This window comes from Chrysochloris asiatica, unplaced genomic scaffold (genome assembly GCF_000296735.1).
Source record: "Chrysochloris asiatica unplaced genomic scaffold, ChrAsi1.0 scaffold00158, whole genome shotgun sequence".
Classification (NCBI taxonomy): Eukaryota; Metazoa; Chordata; class Mammalia; order Afrosoricida; family Chrysochloridae; genus Chrysochloris; species Chrysochloris asiatica.
Window position 1 is genome coordinate 6,978,445 of NW_006408676.1, and position 18,968 is coordinate 6,997,412.

Below are 18,968 nucleotides of genomic sequence, written 5' to 3' on the forward strand. Positions count from 1 at the left end.
TGTAAAGGGTTTCTGAGGAGTGGCTGGTGAATTTTAAACCACTAACCTTGCAATTCAAACAGACCTTGTGATCCAATGCTTATCCTACAGTGCCACACCAGGACTCCTTAGATGGGAGTAAAAGAGCTAGTTCTACTGGTAAAAGTGATTCAACTGAATTTAGGGGCTCAACGTTGCAGGTTTCATCCATATCTGCTCATATGTCTTTATCCCAATTTTCAGAACCCTATTTCTTCCCATTCAATGCCCTCACTTTAATCTCTGTACCTTTAGAGATTGGGAATTCAATTTGCATTGTAATTTGACCACTTTTAGAATTCGCTTCTAAATTTGATTTTCAGCACTCTACACTCTGTTACTACAAGAAATGATGCTTTCTTTCCCAGTGCACATAATAACTTTCATGCTCTTAAATGGCACTTAAACTAGGACTTTGAAGTCCTGAGCTCAAGGTTTTCTTTCTTTACTTTGTCTAGCAAAAGTATCAGTTAGCCGGTTTTCATTATACTTGTTTATTTGGCAGAAATGTTTAAAGACATAAATATCACTTTTTCCTCACCAAAAATTTGATCCAATGGTGGTGTTATTTTGTGTATTTATATTGCTACATAATGTCAGGAATTAACAGTGACCTCTTTATACTGAAAACAGTGTCATGATGCTTTTCATTCTAGACAGACTTAAAAACAAATTCAGGAAACTCCTCATTAAGATTCTTGTTCCTTAATGGTGGAGCAAGATGGAAAAGGTAGTGGACACCTCCACTTACTCTCTGAGCAACTAGCCTCTCAACAATCAATGAAAATGAACATAGACTGAGATCTCAGAACTCCACAATGCAACTGAGTGGAGAACTGAGGTGAGTCTTCAATCTGGAAAGAAGAGGATTGGGGATGGTACAAAACATCTGCTAAAATAACAGCTAACATTGTGAGTGTTCACCGCAGTCATTTTGGGATGGAACTGGGTAACACCCCAAAGAGGGATCTCAGAATGGGAGTTAATCTGAGGGTGTGATCACCTGATTTATTTAAGGTGGTACAAATTGGCTATGGGGGTTCATGGGCTGTGCAATTTAAGAGGAAACAAAGAGAAACCACAGCACTGCAAATAAATGAGTAGCAGGACCAGCCAGAACTGAAAGGACAGTAGGGTAAGAGAAATACTTCAGACTGTTGGGTGACATAGAGGAAAATGGCCCATGGTTGGACACCATGCAGGGGTGACTCTGCAGGGATGCCTGTGAGGGAAAGGCATTTTTACCACAGGAAAGTAGAATCCCACCACTTACATCAGTGTCTGTGACTAATTAAGGAGTGTGTCAGCTCCTTAATTATATGATAAGTACTAGATTGTGAACTACAAAGTTTGCAGTTTGAGCCCACCAGCTGCTTGGTGGGAGTCAGATGATACTATTGGCTGTTGCAAAGATTTAATGCTTCAGAAACCCTACATAGGGTAGCTCTAAGTCAGAACTGACTCGAAGACACTTAACAACAACATAACCAGTTAAAATCCTCACTTCCACATATGTGTATTGAATTTCAGAGATCAAGCATCCAGGAATTCTAACTCTGTACTAAAAAAAACCTTCTAAAGATAAGAATGTCTTCAGTGGTTCTCAGTAGAAGATACCTAGCTTGCTGCCACTGAGGTAGTTCTGATTGATAGAAACCCATGGGGTTGGGTGGCACTGCCTTGTCGATTTCCCAAGGCTGAGAGTCTTTTCTGAGGCAGACTGCTAAGTTCACCTAAGGAGTGACTTGTTGGTGCAGGACACTGCCTTTTGTTTGGCAGCCAGGTGCTTGAATACTGCACCCCCAGGGTGCCTAACCAGAAAAATCAGAATATAAATTTTAAAGTAAAAAAATTAAAACTCACATGAACACCCAAACTTGCAGATAGTACCCATTTGACCTAGCCTCAATGGCTTGTTGATCAGAACTCAATTAGAGGACAATAAAAAACAATTTTTGATAAAGGAAATGAGGGCAAATTGCTACAATTTGATGAACTTGACCTATACTTATGGAGATAGTAGCTCAAAATACTAACAGAGAGGGAAAGAGTCTTCACATTAAGTATCAGTGCTATCCCCTCTGTATACAGGGTGGATATGGATGGGCAACTTAGACATTGGCTACCTAAAATGAGGGGATGATAAGGGCATGAAGTGACTGGCTTACAAGTTTTCAAGAAAGAGTTTAGTTTGAGAGTGTGTGGGGGAAGATAGAGTCCCCACTGAATAGCTTTCATCTTGTCTAGATGGGTCTCATTAAAAGAGATGGGGATAAAATTGTTATGATTCAATAGTGAGCAATTGTTATCATGACTAATTAAGACTGTCAAAATTGTAAAGGTAGAAGTTTTGTAATAAAAACAGGGAGTAGTTAATCTTACAGTACAGAAACAAAGAACCCTAGGACCATCAAGGGAGAAGAGCAAAAGCAGAATGCGGGACCTTATCCAGAGAAGCAGTTGACACCAGAGATGAGGCAGAGATGGGGACATGGATAGAAGAAGCAGCTGAGGACTCTAGATTTATGGAAAGAGAGGGACTGAAAACTGGCAGCCAGGAGGCAGACTTGCAGAATGTTCCATTTGGTGGTTAACATTATTACATATGCCTGAGTGTTAAAAAAAAAAGCTAAAATGAATAGAGAGAAACACTGTTAACTGATGGTACATGGAGGGGATTATTATCATTGTAATGAAGTAAATTATTTTAAAAACTGTTAAAAGGTATTAAAATGGCTCATGTGTGATAAACAATAGTAAGACACAATATCATAAGAGAAGAATGACCAATCAAAAGCAAAACATGAAGAAAAGGACATTTCTTCTATGGAGGCAAAATTAATGCAAATAATTGATGATTTTCATATTATTGTGTTAGTTATGCTTCCTGTTAAGTACCATGGAGTTGGTTCTGACTCACAGAGGCCCTATATAGGGTTTCTGAGGCTTTAAATCTTCACAGTAGCAAAAAGCCTCATCTTTCTCCCATGCAGCAGCTGGTGGGCTCAAACCATAGAATTTCTGTTTGCAGTCCAGTGTTTATCATATGGAGCCAGTGTGCTCCTTTAATTATGTTTAAAGAAGCAAAAAAGCACCTAGAAAACAAATTAGTGGAGATCAGAAAACAAAACGGAAATTATAAACATTAAAAAAAAAGCCAAAGAGAACTACGTACTTGAACTAAAAAAGAAAGGAACAGAATTAGAAAAGCAGACAAAACACTCAACTATAGAATTGAACAGACAGTGACAGAACAAATGAATTAGAAGGCAAAATAACTGAACTTACCATTTATCAAAAAAAAAAAAGAGCAAAGAAAAGCAAACAAGTACAAAAAGAAATGTGAAATTTAATTAAGAAATCTAACATTAGAATTATTGGCATTTCAGAGCTGAGTGACAACAATAAAGGCATAGATTCAATTTTCTGAGAGATAATCAGAGAGAATTTTCCAGACTTGAATAGAAAATCAAGCCACCAAGCCGCAAATGCAGGAAACTTCATACACCTCAATAAGAAAACCACAAAAAGGCTATTCAACTTATGTCCTAATAAAATTCTTGTAAACGTTAGACAGGGAAAGAATTCTGAAAGTAGTAGAGGAAAATGCAATATAACATACCCATGGTCTTTTATAAGAATCACTGTGGATTTCTCCTGAGAAACTCTAGAGGCTAGAAAACAATGGAGCAACACATACAAAATATTGAATGAAAAGAGTTGCCAACCATTCTTTACCCAGCCAAGCTGTCATTCAAAAAATCAGGGAGAAATCAAGACATAACTCAAACCAAAAAAATCTCTGGGCATTTGCCATTACCAGATTAGTTTTGCAAGTATTGCTCAAGGGAGTTTTCCAAATGGAAATACAAGATAATTAAATAAATAGTCATATCTATACTTTATCTTTTGTACTTTGAGCATGCTGTCTGGAGTGACCAGTCCCTGGAGAAACACATCATACTTGGTAAAGTGGCGGTTCAATCAAAAAGAGAATGATCCCAAATGAGATGGGTTGATATGATGACAACAATAATGGACTTAAACATAATAATAATAGTGAGGATGATACAAGATCAGGCAGTGTTTCATTCTGTTGTGCACAGGGTCACTATGAGTCAGAATCAACTTGGTGGCACTAAATTTCAATATCACAGATAACATTGTTCCTCATATAGTAAGCCATATGATTGATTCAAAATGGCCAATACCAGACCATTTCAGCTCATCAGTGCTTATGGTATCAATGTCTATATGTTCCATTGCATTTTTGACAACTTCCAATTTTTCTAGATTAATACTTTGTACATTCCATGTTCTGATCAATAATGAATATTTGCACCTGCTTCATCTCATTTTAGGTTTAGCCACATCAGCAAATGAAGATCCTAGAAACTTAACTCCATTCATGTCATTAAGGTGATTGAGGAGCAGTTCTTCTCCAATCATAGTCTGAGGGGATCATCTTCTGGCACAATATCTGACAAGGCTCTGCTGCTATTCATAAAGTTTTCAGTGGATAGTCATTCTGAAGTGATCCATTTCTCTCTCCTTTCTAGTCTGTCTTAATCTGGAAGCTCCACTGAAATCTATTTACCATGCGTAACCCTGCTAGAATTTAAAATACTAGTGGTATACTTCCAACATTATATCAACACACAAACCACCACAGTATTACAAACTAACAGATGAGTGGTGGTGGAACAGACTAGACTCTCCTAAATCCAGGGAAAAATTGATGCCAAGACACATGGAAATTTACAAGGAATGCTGGGTCTATAGATTCTGACCACCTCTCATGTGGCCAACCCCCACCATCTCTTGAAGGCTACTGCACTGTGGAGAAGTGATAATCTCAAGTAAAAATTATTTTGTTGTTTATCAACCAGAGGAGGGGGTGAAAAATAGCAGCACACAATCAGATTGCTGCTGAACTTCTGTGCAAACTAATGAATAAACCAGCCCTTAACAATTTTCCCCAACTGCAGCCGACAGGATAATTGTGTCTAATTTCTTAATTTTAATGCCGTGGTTGCATTTGGCTTCTGCTAATGAGATGTAAATATGTGTTGCCAGTTTGTGGATTTGCTTAATTGCAGGGTAGCTAAACTGTGATTGGCCAGAAAGTTGTCCTTTTGTTTATATATTTATTTGTCTATTTACATTTTCATTTTTTATATGGTTCCTGAATGACAAAGAAAATGAAGTGAGAAGGGCTGATGTGGTGGTAGAGGTCTGCTTCCTTCTCTATCCCTTCTTCTTGGGGAAAGAGGAAGGAAATTTAGTGATCCCTGAGGTGCAGGGAAGGGTATGAATGAAGGATAGAGCTACTGAAACCTCCTTCATATTGATAGGCCAACCTGCTGCCAAAGTCCTCCATGGGTTATCATAAGAAGAAATAAGGATGAAGGATGTGCACATACAAAAGAGGCTGGGTTGAAACCAGAGCTCTTGCAGACTGATAATGACAACAGTAAGAATGGGAGGGCTAGCCTGGTCATCCAGAAGAACCATAGAGAGGTGATATTGAAGAGGGGAAGGGGAAGGGCAGAACAAGGTGCTTGATGCTTGCCTTATCTTTTAGGGGCCAGTGACTAGTGCTTCATTGTTATAACCAGAGGCAGAGGGTGTGGCAGGTAGAAGGGCCTGAGCATGGAATGTAGAGTTCAGAAATAAGTCCACACGGAGGATACTGTGAGAATGCCCTAGTCTATGGTGAAGCTGTTGACTATTATTGGGTTCTAGTTGTGTCCTAAGCTTCACCTCATTCTCCTTTCACTAAGATTTATGAAGAAGAAGCTATTGCTACCCACAACCAGAAAAACCCCAAAGATACTTTAGCAAAACTTTCAGAAATATCTGTACCCTTGTTCAAAGTCATAGAGCAAAATGGTGACTATGGATTTTGATTCTGGATACTCAGATTTCCAATTTCATGCCCTTGATCTGTGCTGTACTCCATCAGCCACTCTTCTGTCAGCCAACCACTGTGTCTTTTGCTGAGTTCCCACAAAAGTATAGCGTCTGTTCTTGAACAATTTGCAGCAGTAGAGGCAGAGCTTGGAATCTGTTGAGTTATAAAGGGTCACTGGCCATCAAATCCATCACCCCTACATGGCAGAGCTATGACTGGTCTCCTGATATAGTTGACCCCATTCCTGATTTAGTCATGTTCCAGATGAGAAGGCGCTATGTCTCCTGCAATGTCTATCCCAGTGCTCACACCTTCAGTAGAAAAGTTCTCCTTCGTATCTGACCTAAGTTCTTGATCCATGGTTTCTAGTGGAAATGCTTCATTACCTCCTCTCCAGAACAATCTTTCAGACATGTAAAGAAGGACACTTGGTTCTTCCTCTATCCTCTCTCCTAGATATGAACATTCCTTCTCATCTTCTGAGAATCCTCTGTGACTCCCCTGAGTCTCTTGGAATTTACAGATCCCTGTTTAGCCACAGGAAACACTGTAGTCAGAGTCAGAACAGTAAAAAAAAAAAACAACACAAAAAAAACCCTTTTGATTCTTCACAAGGAACAATGCTTAGAAATACCTGTTTGGAACATTTCTCTCTCTCCTGTGACTCTGCCTGTCCTTTCCTTCTCCTCTACCTACATTCTACTTCCAGATAACATTGCTCTCTTGCTGAAAAATGAGTTGATAAACAAAACTCTTCTAGATTATATGTTGGGCATTATTTTCCCAAAAAGTATCTACATTTTCAATGAGGTATTCTAGTAGACTGAACAGATTCTACAATCCACAGGAGTGAATTTCTGAAGATCGAATAACAAAATTGATTTTATAAAAGAAGCTTCTCATTGACCACCAAACACATGAAAATATGCTGAATGTCATTAACTATCAGAAAGATGCAAGTCAAAACCACAATGAAATACTATTTCACTCCCATTAGGATGGAGTCCTGGTGTGCACTAGACCACAAGGTCATTTGAATCACAGTGTCAACAGTTCAAACTCACCAGTTGCTCCCAGAAGCCCTGTGCAAGGTCGCTATGAGTCAGAACCAACTTGACAGCACTTAACAACAACAGAAAGGATGACTGATATTCAAAAAACAAAACAAATGTAGGCAAGTATGTGGGGACTACAAAATGATACAGCTGTTGTAGAAAACAGAGTGGAAGTTCCTTAAAAAAATAAAAATAGAACTACCTTGTTGTTAAGTGCCGTCAAGTCAGTTCCAACTCAGTACTCAGAAAATCTATTCCTAGGTATATATCCCAAAAATTTGAAAGCAGGGCTGAAACAGAAACACAGCAATGTTCATTTCAGCAATATTACAATATCCAGAATTTGGTTGGAAACAACCTAAGTGTCCATTGATAGATGAATGGATAAACAAGATGTGGTATACACATACAATGGAATGATACTCAGCCAGTAGAAGAAATGAAGTCTTAATACATGCTACAATATCGATAGAACTGGAAAACGAAGCTGAGTGACCTCATATAAACAAGAAAAGACAAATGTATAGAGATCAGTGTTTATTAGTAGTTATTTAGGGATGTGATTCAGGAGAAAAGGAGGGTTTAACAATGATGGAAAAATCACATTAAGCTGCACAGTTGATTATTGAAATTGTTTTCAGTAAGTTGTATACCTGAAAAAAATTAAATTAGTGAAAGTTGTGTGGTAAATATATTTACAACAATGATAAAAAAGGAAAGGAGTAGGGTCTAAGGCTGATTATGTACTACCAAAAACCTCATGAAATTTGGGTCCTTGATTTTGAAATTTAGGGTCATGGTTTCAAGGGACATCCCAGTTAATTGGCCTAATAATATGTTTTTTTGCATAGTACATGGCATCTTGAAAGCTTCCTAGTTACCGTCCAAAAGGAGCCCTCATGACATCATGGGCTAGGCATTGGGCTGCTAACTGCAAGGTCAGCAATTCAAGCCCACTAGCCACTTCATGCTGCAGGATAAGGATCACAAGGTCGGTTTGAACCAAAAGATAGGTAGTTGAAACTCACCAGTTGTTCCTTGAAAATCCTATACAGGGTCTCTATGAGTCAGAACAGACTCCAAGGCACTTAACAACAACAACAAAGCCACTATACAAGAGAAAGGTAAAACTTTACAGTCTCAGAAACCCTATATAGGGTAGCTATAAATCTAATCAATGCAGTGACAGTGCAGTTTTTTTGTTTGTTTGTTTGTTTGTTTGTTTGTTTTGGTTTTTTGTTAAGTTGCCATCCAAATGACAACAATTGCCTAGATCAACAGAGAAAGGAAAGCTGGGAATAAGAGGAGAACATAAAATAAGCAGCTAATTGCCTCCATGAACAACTGCCGTCTTTGCCATGAAACCAGAAGAATTAGTCAGTGCCTAGCTACCATTACTGAACATTTTAATCACAGACTCTATATAAGACTCCTGATCAAAAGGGTGGAAATCTAGCGTATAAATTCCAAATTCTCATGGGATTCAGACTTTCTGGAGGAATGGAAGGTAGATGAGGCCCTGAAATAATCTTTAAACCTTATACCAAAAAATGTCACTCAAAGTCCTTTAAAACCAAACAACAGTTTAACTTAACTAGCAAAAAAATGTCTGCCTTGAGCATTATCCTCTTTTAAGAACTATCTGTAAAAGGAAACCTGGTGGTGATGTAGGATAAGCACTGGACTGCTAACCAAAAGGCCAGCAGTTCAAACCCATCAGCCACTCCACAGGAGAATGATGAGATTTACTGCTCCTGTAGATTTTCAGATTCAGAAACCCTATATAGGTTGTAACTGACTCAGTGGCTGTGGGTGTTGGGTTTAGGTATAGGATCAAAGTAACAGTAACCCAAAAGATTAGAAAGGACCCTTAGAAAGCAGAGAGTTTGTGCTAATGTGAGAGGGACAATTCAGAAAAGGAGGATGAAAATGGTTACACAAAAGAATATAAGCAACATCACTGAATTGTACACATAGAAACAAATTGGTGTTTGTTTTGCTGGTATGTTTTTAACAGTAAAATTAATTGTAAAAAAGCAAAAAAAGAATTTAAAAAATATCTTTCAGTATTAAGGGTGGCACAGAGGCTGCCCTTTCTGGTAAGGATGGCTTCTCTCATGCCATACATCTCCCTGTGCTCTCATTTTTTGGCACCTTTCTCTACTTCTATGTTCCTTCAAGTGATCCTCTCTCCATTCACTTTCTAATTCATTTGGAAGGAGGCAGCCAGGCTAAGTAGAAAGTGCCCTGAGTAGATGTCAAGAAACCTATCTGCTAGTCAAAGCTCCAGATTCTTTTAGAAGCCCAGATATAACAGCACCTTGCTCTTCAAAGGCAGAGAATTTCAGCTTTGGAAACAAGTGTCATTGGGTCTGCCCATAGTTTGAATTCAAACATTTTACTACACAATTCTGGATGAGTGCATATGTAGCCTATGCTTGAATCCTTATGAGAACCCATGCCTTCCTGATGCAGACTCTGCCATGCTCGAGAGACTTGAGAGCAAGGACTTCATCCTTTAAATTGGCCTGAAGTGGGTCTGCTGATAGACTCCATTGGTTCTGGTCTAACTGTAGATGGAGGTCTTGTTGATGAATGGGAAGAATAAGGATGTCTGGGGAGCTGGGGACATGGCTACATGCTCTGGGGCACATTGTTTAATTTTCCTCAACCTCATCTTCCTCATCTCTAAAATAGGAATAGTAATCTCTATCATAAGTGGTTATCATCGGGATTAAGTGAGGTTGTATCTATTAAATTCCTAACATGTAGTAGGAGGATGATAAATGGTGATTGTGTTAGTGTTAAATATCAACCTTCTCTTTGTAAAACTCCTTCACATATGTGTATACTGCTATCATACTCTCATCTCCAGACCATGTAGTCATGCTTCATATAAAATGAGTTCATGTCTTGTCAGCAATTCCTATTTCTTCATCTGTAGTATGAGAGCAGCCTCATTTGCATTTTTGTATAATAAATGGTTAAATGATTATAAAGTGTCAAATGGAGTCCTGGTGTAGCACTGTAAGATAATCACTGGACTGCGAGACCATTGGAATTGCAAAGTCCGTGTTTAAACTCACCAGCCAGTCTTTGAAAACCCTATACATGGTCACTGTGAGTTGGAACCGACTCAACGGCATTTAACAACTACAATTGTGGTAGACCACTTTGAAATATGGTCAACATTATTACTGTCTATGACATTCTTGTTACTGCTTAGTGCCATCAAGTCGGTTCTGACTCATAGCAACCCTATATATGGTTTCTGAGGAGCAGCTGGTGAGTTTGAACCTCCAATCTTGCAGTTCAAACTTATCTTCAAGTCGAATGCTTATCTTAGAAAGCCATATCAGGGCTCCTTTACCATAGTTAAGTGTTATCAATTCTTCTCGTTTTCTTGTATGCCTTTCTCCCTCTGTTTCTCTTTGTGTCTTTCCATTTCCCCTTCTCCTTTTCATGTCTTTATTCAGCTACTCCCTAAATCATCACAATTCTCTTCTGTGGTGGGGAGCAGAATCTGGAGACTGACTTGGAGTTTTTCTAAAAGGCCTTGATATAATTCATGGTTGTCCATTCCCAAACACATTTTATGGAAAATATGTCTATATTAATTTTATAAAAAGAACAGAAAACAGTATGCATGTTAATAGCAAAACTATGCCTTACAATCATTATCTTTCTTAATGAGCTAAATAGACTCATTTAGCTAATGAGACTACTGTAATATAATTATAAGTTTCATCTGTCTCACCAAAGCTTATGTTTCCCATGGGTAACTATCTCAACACCTTAGTCACATCACCTAAGCTTATATATAACAAGAGTACTTGGCTGAAAATCCAGTTCACCCATAAACACTCCTACTAGGTATGAAGAGTAAGAGGTAGGGGTGTGTAATAAACCAATCAATGCAAAATGTCCTACTTTCTCTCCCATTCTCTAAGAACAACGCTTCTCAACTTTTAATGTTTATTAAAATTGCAAGAGATTTTTCCATGCCAAAACCTGGGTACAAATCATGCCAATCTTATCAGTCTAGACTTCTATCTGTTTATTTCTGAAAGTTTAACCACCACCACCAACAAAATATCCCCAGGCTTAAGATGGCTTTCTGAGAAGAAGGTAATGCATCTGTGTCCATGACACAGTGGTTAACAGAGCCATTTCTTTCCCTGACCTTGTAAGTCATGGTCAGGTTCATCTGCACTCAGGTACCAGCTGTACCATGTGTCTGCTATGTAGCTCAATCAAACTGCTTGACTTCTCTGAGCTTCAGATCCCTCATCTCCAACACCATAATGTAGTATCAGAACAAAAAGAAGGAATGCTCTGGAGTAGTTAATGCTGAATTGGGCATGGGAAAGCACTGGTAAGTGCTGCCTCTTGCAATATAAGCACATATTCCAGTTATCCCAACACCTGCAGGAGTTCCTGGGCAGTTCTCCAGGACCAGACATTGTCAACTTAAGAGACCCTCCCACTAGGGTCAGGCAGGTTGCACTCATACTATCTTCTCTATACTGTCAGTGCTTCCTCTTAGAATTAACTCTCCTTCACAAAGCAGGAATTGGGTTTGAAAAATCAACTAAGCAATTTGATCAAAATCATGTGACAAGAAAATGTCAGAGTGCGAACTCTTCCTGCAACCTCTTGAGGTTAAGATTAAGGAGGTACAGCAATCACACACATCTGACTTTGAGGACAAAAACCAATGTATGAACATGCCATCTCTACTTCCTCAGTTTCTTCATTGGTATGCCTCACAGAATGTTCACAGAATGCTCACACACAGAGGGAAACAGCCAGTGACTCCATCACTGGAGCAAGTAGTGAGGCTGATTTAGGGTCTCTGCAAACTGAACCCTAACAGAGGCAATTATTTTAGCCTTCCCCTTGGCCGGCTTTTAGATTGCAACCCCTTTTCCTCTTTCCATCCCTCCTACCTCCAGCAAATATTAATTATATATGAAGGCTCCCTCTAGCAGAAGAATCATAATTAATTAATGTTGGGACCATAATAGATTTCAACACAAAGGCTATTTCATTGCATCCAATGGTACTCTGATGACTGTGTGCTGCAAGGCATAATCCCATAATTCAATGTGAAATGTGGCCTACCACAGTCTGCTCTTTCACCTAGTGCCCAGGGTGAGAAAACAGTGCAAAGGGATAATAGGAACATGACTGTGTAGCTGATAGGTAGGCTTCCTGTCAACCCTACCTCTTTCTATTGTCCCTGATGCCCACAAAAGAAAGAGCACATGATCCTAGATCATGTAGACCCAACATGGAAACTCGGCTCCACCACTAAACAGCTGTGTAATACTGAAACATTCACCTAATCTCTCTGAACCTCAGCTTTCTCATGTGTAAATGTGAAACAACACAATAATATATAATTCCAGAAGTACTTATGAAGATTAAATTAGATGCAATTTTTATAAAATACTCACCACAATGTCAGGCACCAATCGTGCATTTAATAATAACTAACAATGACACCTAACACTTAATGAGTATTTATTGTGTGCCAGGCACTGTGCTAGCCCATTCAATCCTCATGGCAAACTATGAATATTATCCCCATGCTGCCACCCTGGATATTTGGAGACTATCTGTGATGGTGAATGTTATGTATCAATTTGACTAGGCTGATTCTCAGTGGTTTGACTTTTCCATAAATGTAATCACATTCTCTTTTGTGATCTGACATGAGCAACAAATCAGTTAAAAAGGGAATTTCTTGGGAAAAGGACAGGTATAGTCTGCCTCCACTAAATAAAGGAGTGTCCTGGCAAAACTCACTCTCTCTTAACCCTGCTTTCTTCTCAGTCCTTGAACCCCAGTGCTTTAAGATATACATAAGCTAGTGGAAATCTTCAGCCTGCCACCACCAGATCCATGGATTTGGTACTTGCCAGCCCCACACTTGTGTGAGTGATGTCCTTTTAACAAATTTCTCTCTCCTCTCTATACACACACACAAACACCCTCAAACACAAGAGAAAAGAGGGGACTTCAAAAGTTCATGGAAAAAAATGGAATTAAAAGATAACGGAGTCAGACTTCTGGCAAGATGGAGGGCTAGGCAGGTGCATTGCATGGACTCACTACAACAACAATACAAGGGACCAAGTAAAACAGACATAGATGAAAATGCTGGTATCCTAAACTTAAAAAGAAAGGTTAGAGAGTTGGATGGACTGCTGGCTGGGTGGAGAGGCCAAGCATGGATGGTGGGAGAGAGAGACTGACTGGGAAATGAGTGGTCAGAGGTGACTTGACCACCTTTAGCAGTGGAGGAAGGCCTGGGAGAGCAGATTCACGTGGGTGATGGGAAAGGTACAATTTCTTCTTTTCCCCAATGCTCCCCTTGTGACCAGAGTTGTGGCCAGCTTTCAGCCTCATCTACTCTCAATGAAGACCATGCTGTCTGGGAATTGGGAGCCACAACAATGTGAATTTGGGTCTGGTTGCACCACTTTGGTGTGCCACTTTGATGTCTAGATTTAGGTGGGCTCAGCTCCAGACTTACAAAAATGCAGAGACACCAGGTCAGCATTTAACCATTTACCCTGCCCCCAGCTTCCCTGTAGTCCTAACAGACACTGAAACCAGCTCAATCAAGGGTACTACAAACTACTTTCAGATTAAGTGCTCTGAACATAGATAACACCATAGTAACTCCATCTAGGGCCAGGAATTCTGCTGTTACATCCCTTCTCCAACTACCTCATAAGCTACTTGAATTGTAGTAGCCCACTAGAGATTTCTCTCCTCTGAATCCAACAACTGCACTGTTCCTTTTTACAAATATGACAACTCCACAATGCCCTGGAGACAACAGACAATTTTAGTTCACAAGAAGAAACAAGAAACAATGGATCAAATCAATGACAAAGATGCAGAGACAGAAAAACATTTCTGAGGAAAGAAAGGTAAAGGAACTAACTGAAAAAGAATTCAAAAGAATAATACTTTGGTACCTTCAACAGACTGGCACAAAGGGTGAGGAAAGCATGGAGAACATAGAAAAAAAAAAAACTTTAGAAGAATTCAGGAAAATGATATAAGAACAAATAGACTTTTGAAATAATACAAAACCTGCAATTAGAAATCCAGAAGATTAATACTAATATTTCAGAAATGAACAATACATTGAAATAGCAAAGGAGAAGATTCAAAGCAATGGAATCCCAAATCAGTGTATTTGAAGATAAGTCTTTCAGTACTAGTATTCTAGAAGAACAATAAGAAAAAAAGGAAAAAATCCAATGAAAGTGTAAGAGTTACTTACGTGGGACACCATGAAGAGGAACAACTTATGTGTGATTGGAATACCAGAGCAGGGAAAGAATAAAAAACACAGAAAACTTCCCTAACATCATGAAAGAAGAAGGTAAGTATGCAAGAAGCTGCATGAACCTCAAACAGGATATATCCCAAAAGAAATCAATAAGACATATCATAATCAACGTTTCCAAAATCAAAGACAAGGAAAGAATCCTGGGAGCAACTTAGGAAAAATGAAAAGTTACCTACAAAGGAGAACCAATAAGACTAACATCTAATTTCTCAGCAGAAACCATTCAGGCAAGAAAGAAATGTGGTGACACATATAAAACTGAAAGAAAAAACAAAAATGCCAACCAAGAATCATATACACAGCAAAGCTCTCCCTCAAATATGATGATGAAATTAGGACATTTTCTGATAAATAATAATTAAAGAAATTTGTAGTGAACTGAGTAACTTTACAAAAAGTGCTAAAGAAAATTGTTCTTTGGACTGAGAACCAACAGCAACAGACAACAATCTGCGATTAACATACATGACAACACCACCTAGAACTCAACCCAGATATGGAGGTATTTAAAGTAAAACAAACCTACAAGACTGAAAATAATGACGTCAACTATAAAGCAAAAAATAGAAATTGTGTAGATCAAACACATTTCAAGATAAGACAGACTGTTTTAATCAGGGAAAAAAATCTAATAAATTACAGGGCAAACTCAAAGAGAAATAACATACCTGCATATCAAAATTTAAAGAAAGAGGAAAATCAGAAAGGTTTAGTAAACATTAACAGAACACAAATGAAAATGGCAAGCAAAATGAACTCATTATAGAAAATTATGTGGAACAAAGAATCTAGCAGCACCATATAAAAACACACAGACAAATGACATCAATTCATACCTACTGATGATTACACTGAATGTAAATGGATTACATACAACAGTTGAGAGACATAGAGAGGAGAATGGTTAAGAAAACTGGATCTTTTAATATGCTGTCTGTAATAGGCAGCTCAAAAAGGTAGAGATAACCTAAATGCCCATCAGCAGAAGAATAGTTTAACAAACTTTGGTACTTACACACAATGAAATACTACAAAACATTGAAGAATAATTATGAATCTGTAAAACACCTCACAACATAGTTTAACCTGGAGGGCATTATGCTGATTGAAATTAGTCAATCATGAAAGGACAAATATGAGACCAATGTTCTAAAAAGTTTTTTTTAAAAAGACTTTCTTGATAAAAGAAACAATCTATGATGGTTATGGGGGTTGTTGTTGTTAAGTGCCATTGAGTCAGAACCGACTCATAGCGACCCCATGCACAGCAGAACGAAACAATGTCCGATCCTGGGCCAACCTCACTACCGCTGCCACACCTGAGTCCATCAATGCTGCCACCTGGCGGATCCATCTCCTTGGGGGGTCTTCCACTTTTTCTCTGACCCTCCATCTTACCCAGCATGACATCCTTTTCCAGCGACTGTTCCCTCCTGACAATATGTCCAAAGTAGGAGAGACAAAGCTTAGCCATCCTGGCCTCCAAGGAGCACTCTGGCTGCACTTCTTCCAAAACAGATCTATTGGTTCTTTTGGCAGTCCGTGGCACTTTTAGTATTCTCCTCCAACACCACAACTCAAAGGCGTCAATTCTTCTACGATCTTCCTTATTCACTGTCCAGCTTTCGCATCCACATGTGGTTATTGAAAATACCATGGCTTGGGTCAGGCGCACCTTAGTCCTCAAGCTGACATCTCTGCACTTCAACACTTTAAAAAGTTCCTGTGCAGCAGATTTGCCCAATGCAATACGTAGTCTGATCTCTTGACTACTGCTTCCACGAGTGTTGATAGTTGATCCAAGAAGAATGAAGTCTTTGACAACTTCAATCTTTTCTCCATTGATAAGGCTGTTGTTTATTGATCCAGTGGTAAGGATTTTTCTTTTCCTGACATTGAGATGCAACCCATACCGAAGGCTGTGCTCTTTGATCTTCATTAGTAAATGTTTCAAGTCCTCTTCACTTTCAGCGATCAAGGTTGTATCATCTGCATATGGCAGGTTGTTAATGAGTCGTTTTTCTTCATAGGGTAGACATATACTAACATGGGTGACAGGACAGACAATATATTATAAAAGGGAGATTAGCAAAGGAAAGATGAAGGTAGCAGGAGACATAAGGAGGAATGCAGTAGTCAAAGTGAATAGAGGTAAATACTGTTAACGGTATATGGAATGGATTACAAACATGGAATTAAGCAACGTATACGATTTGTTGAATATAAACCTGATTATTTGTTTTAAAAATCTTCACTCAATTCACAATAAACAATTGAAAAAAAGATAATGGAACTGTTTCATGCACTTTTTGAAGCATATGTGTATTTGTATTTTGTGTTTGTGTGTGTGTGTTACTGGTTTTGCTCCAGTAAATGACTGAGCCATTTGGTATTAATGGTATTTCAGTTTTTCTTAATAAGTATTATTATGTCAGTTCTGACTCATAGTGACCCTATGTCACTTCTCAGAAACATCTGCTGTACTTCTTCCAAGACAGCCTGGTAGTATTGAAATATCAGTATTGAATTATTTGGTAGCATTGCTTCTACCACCACAGCAACACACAAGCCACAACAGTCCAACAATCTGACAGACCATATGAGTGGTGGGAGATGGTTCTCAAGGGACATTTTTATTATTTTTTTTTTTATTGAGTTTTGGTGAATGTTTGCACAGTAAGTTAGGTTCCTATTTGAGGATTTATGCACACATTATTCAGTGACATGAGTTACATTGATCACAGTGTGACAACTTTCTCTTTAGTTGTGTTCCGTTTGTTCCATTTCTAGTACACTAGTTTTCCTTCCCCCTTATCTTCCCATCTTTCTTTGTGTCTGAGTAATTGTTGACCTTTTGGTCTCATACTAATGGTTTTTAAGTAGAACACTGATCTTTTGAGTAATATCTTTTATTTTGATTCCACTCTGCTGCTTTGCCAAAGGGCAATCTAAAGGATGGATTTGGTTCTGGGAGTCCACTATTCTTTACTGTTTCCTTTTGCCTGTTTCTTTGTTTTGTTTTTTACATAAGAATTTGTGTTCCTCTCAGTGTCTTCCTTTGCCTTCATCATTTTTTACTGACCTCCCTCTTATCATATATTGCCTTCCCTTTCACCCAAGGTAATGTGTATTTACTCTTTATTTTGTGATTTACAATCCCTTCACCTCTTACCCTTGGTTGTTGTTAAGTGCCATCGAGTTGATTCCAACCCACAATGACCCTGTATAGGGTTTCCAAGGAGCAGCTGGTGAGCTTGAACCACCGACCTTGCAGTTCAAGAACCTTTGCAGTCTGATGCATTAGCCCACAGCACCACACCAGGACTTACCCCTGGTAGCATCCTAAAAATGTTTCTTTGTGTGAAAACCATTTCTTCACTTTTTATAATAGTGGTCTCATACAACATTTGTCCTTTTGTGATTGACTAATTTCATTTACCACAATGTCCTTTAGATTCATCCATGTTATGAGGTGTTTCACAAATTTATTGTTATTCGTAAATGTTGCATAATATTCCATTGTGTGTATGTACCATAGTTTGTTTAGCCACTCATCCACTGACGCTTCTTTTTGCTGTTGTAAATAGTGTTGTGATGAAAGTGAGTGTACAAATTTCTTATTTGTGTCACAGATCTTATCTTTCTAAGATATATATCTAGGGATTGCTGGATCATATGGCATTTTTCTTTCTAGTTTTCTATGGACACAGCATAATGTTTTCCACAGTGCTGTGCCATTTTACAATTCTACCAGCAGTATATGAGGGGTTCAGTATTTACGTTCTGTCACAAACTTTTGTTGTTTTCTGTGTTACTATTATTATTTTACTTTGCTGTCATTACTGAAGTGAGATGATAGCTTATTATAGTCTTAAGTGAGTAATGATTGAGAGCATTTCTTCATATACTTGTTGACTGCCTGAATTCTTTGTTAAACATCTGCTACTATTCTCTGCCCATTTTAACAGTTGGACTATTTGTCTTTTTGTTGCTGAGGTGTTGAAGTTTTCCATACAGTTCAGAGATTAGTACATTGTACTATAGGCTATTGCCAATTCTTTTGTCCCATGTGTATGTTCCTTTTTGCTATTTTGATGAAATCTTTTGATGCACTAAAGCATTTTAATTTAAAGAAATTCTCAGTCATCTAGTTTGTATTCTGCTTGTTTGTATGTGTTTTAGTTATGCCTGATATTGCATTTATGTTATGTATCAGAGACACTAAGTTTTTCTTTGATGGTCTTTAAATTTTAGAGTTTACATTTATGTCTTTGATTCAGATTTTGTTCATTTTTGTATATGGTGTTAGATATGTGTACTGGTTCATTTTTCTACAAAAAGACATCCAGTTTTGCCAGCACCATTTATTAAAGAGACTATCTCTTAGTAATTTATTGAATTTTGGCTTTTTTTCAAAATCAGCTGTCCATAGATGTTATTATTGTTGTTAGGTGCCATCGAGTTGGTACTGACTCATAGCAACCCTATGCACAACAAAACAAAACACTGCCCAGTTCTGGGCTAACCTCACTATTGTTGCCACGCTTGAGCCCATTGATGCTGCCACTTTGCCAATCCTTCTTGTTGGGGGTCTTCCTCTTTTTCTCTG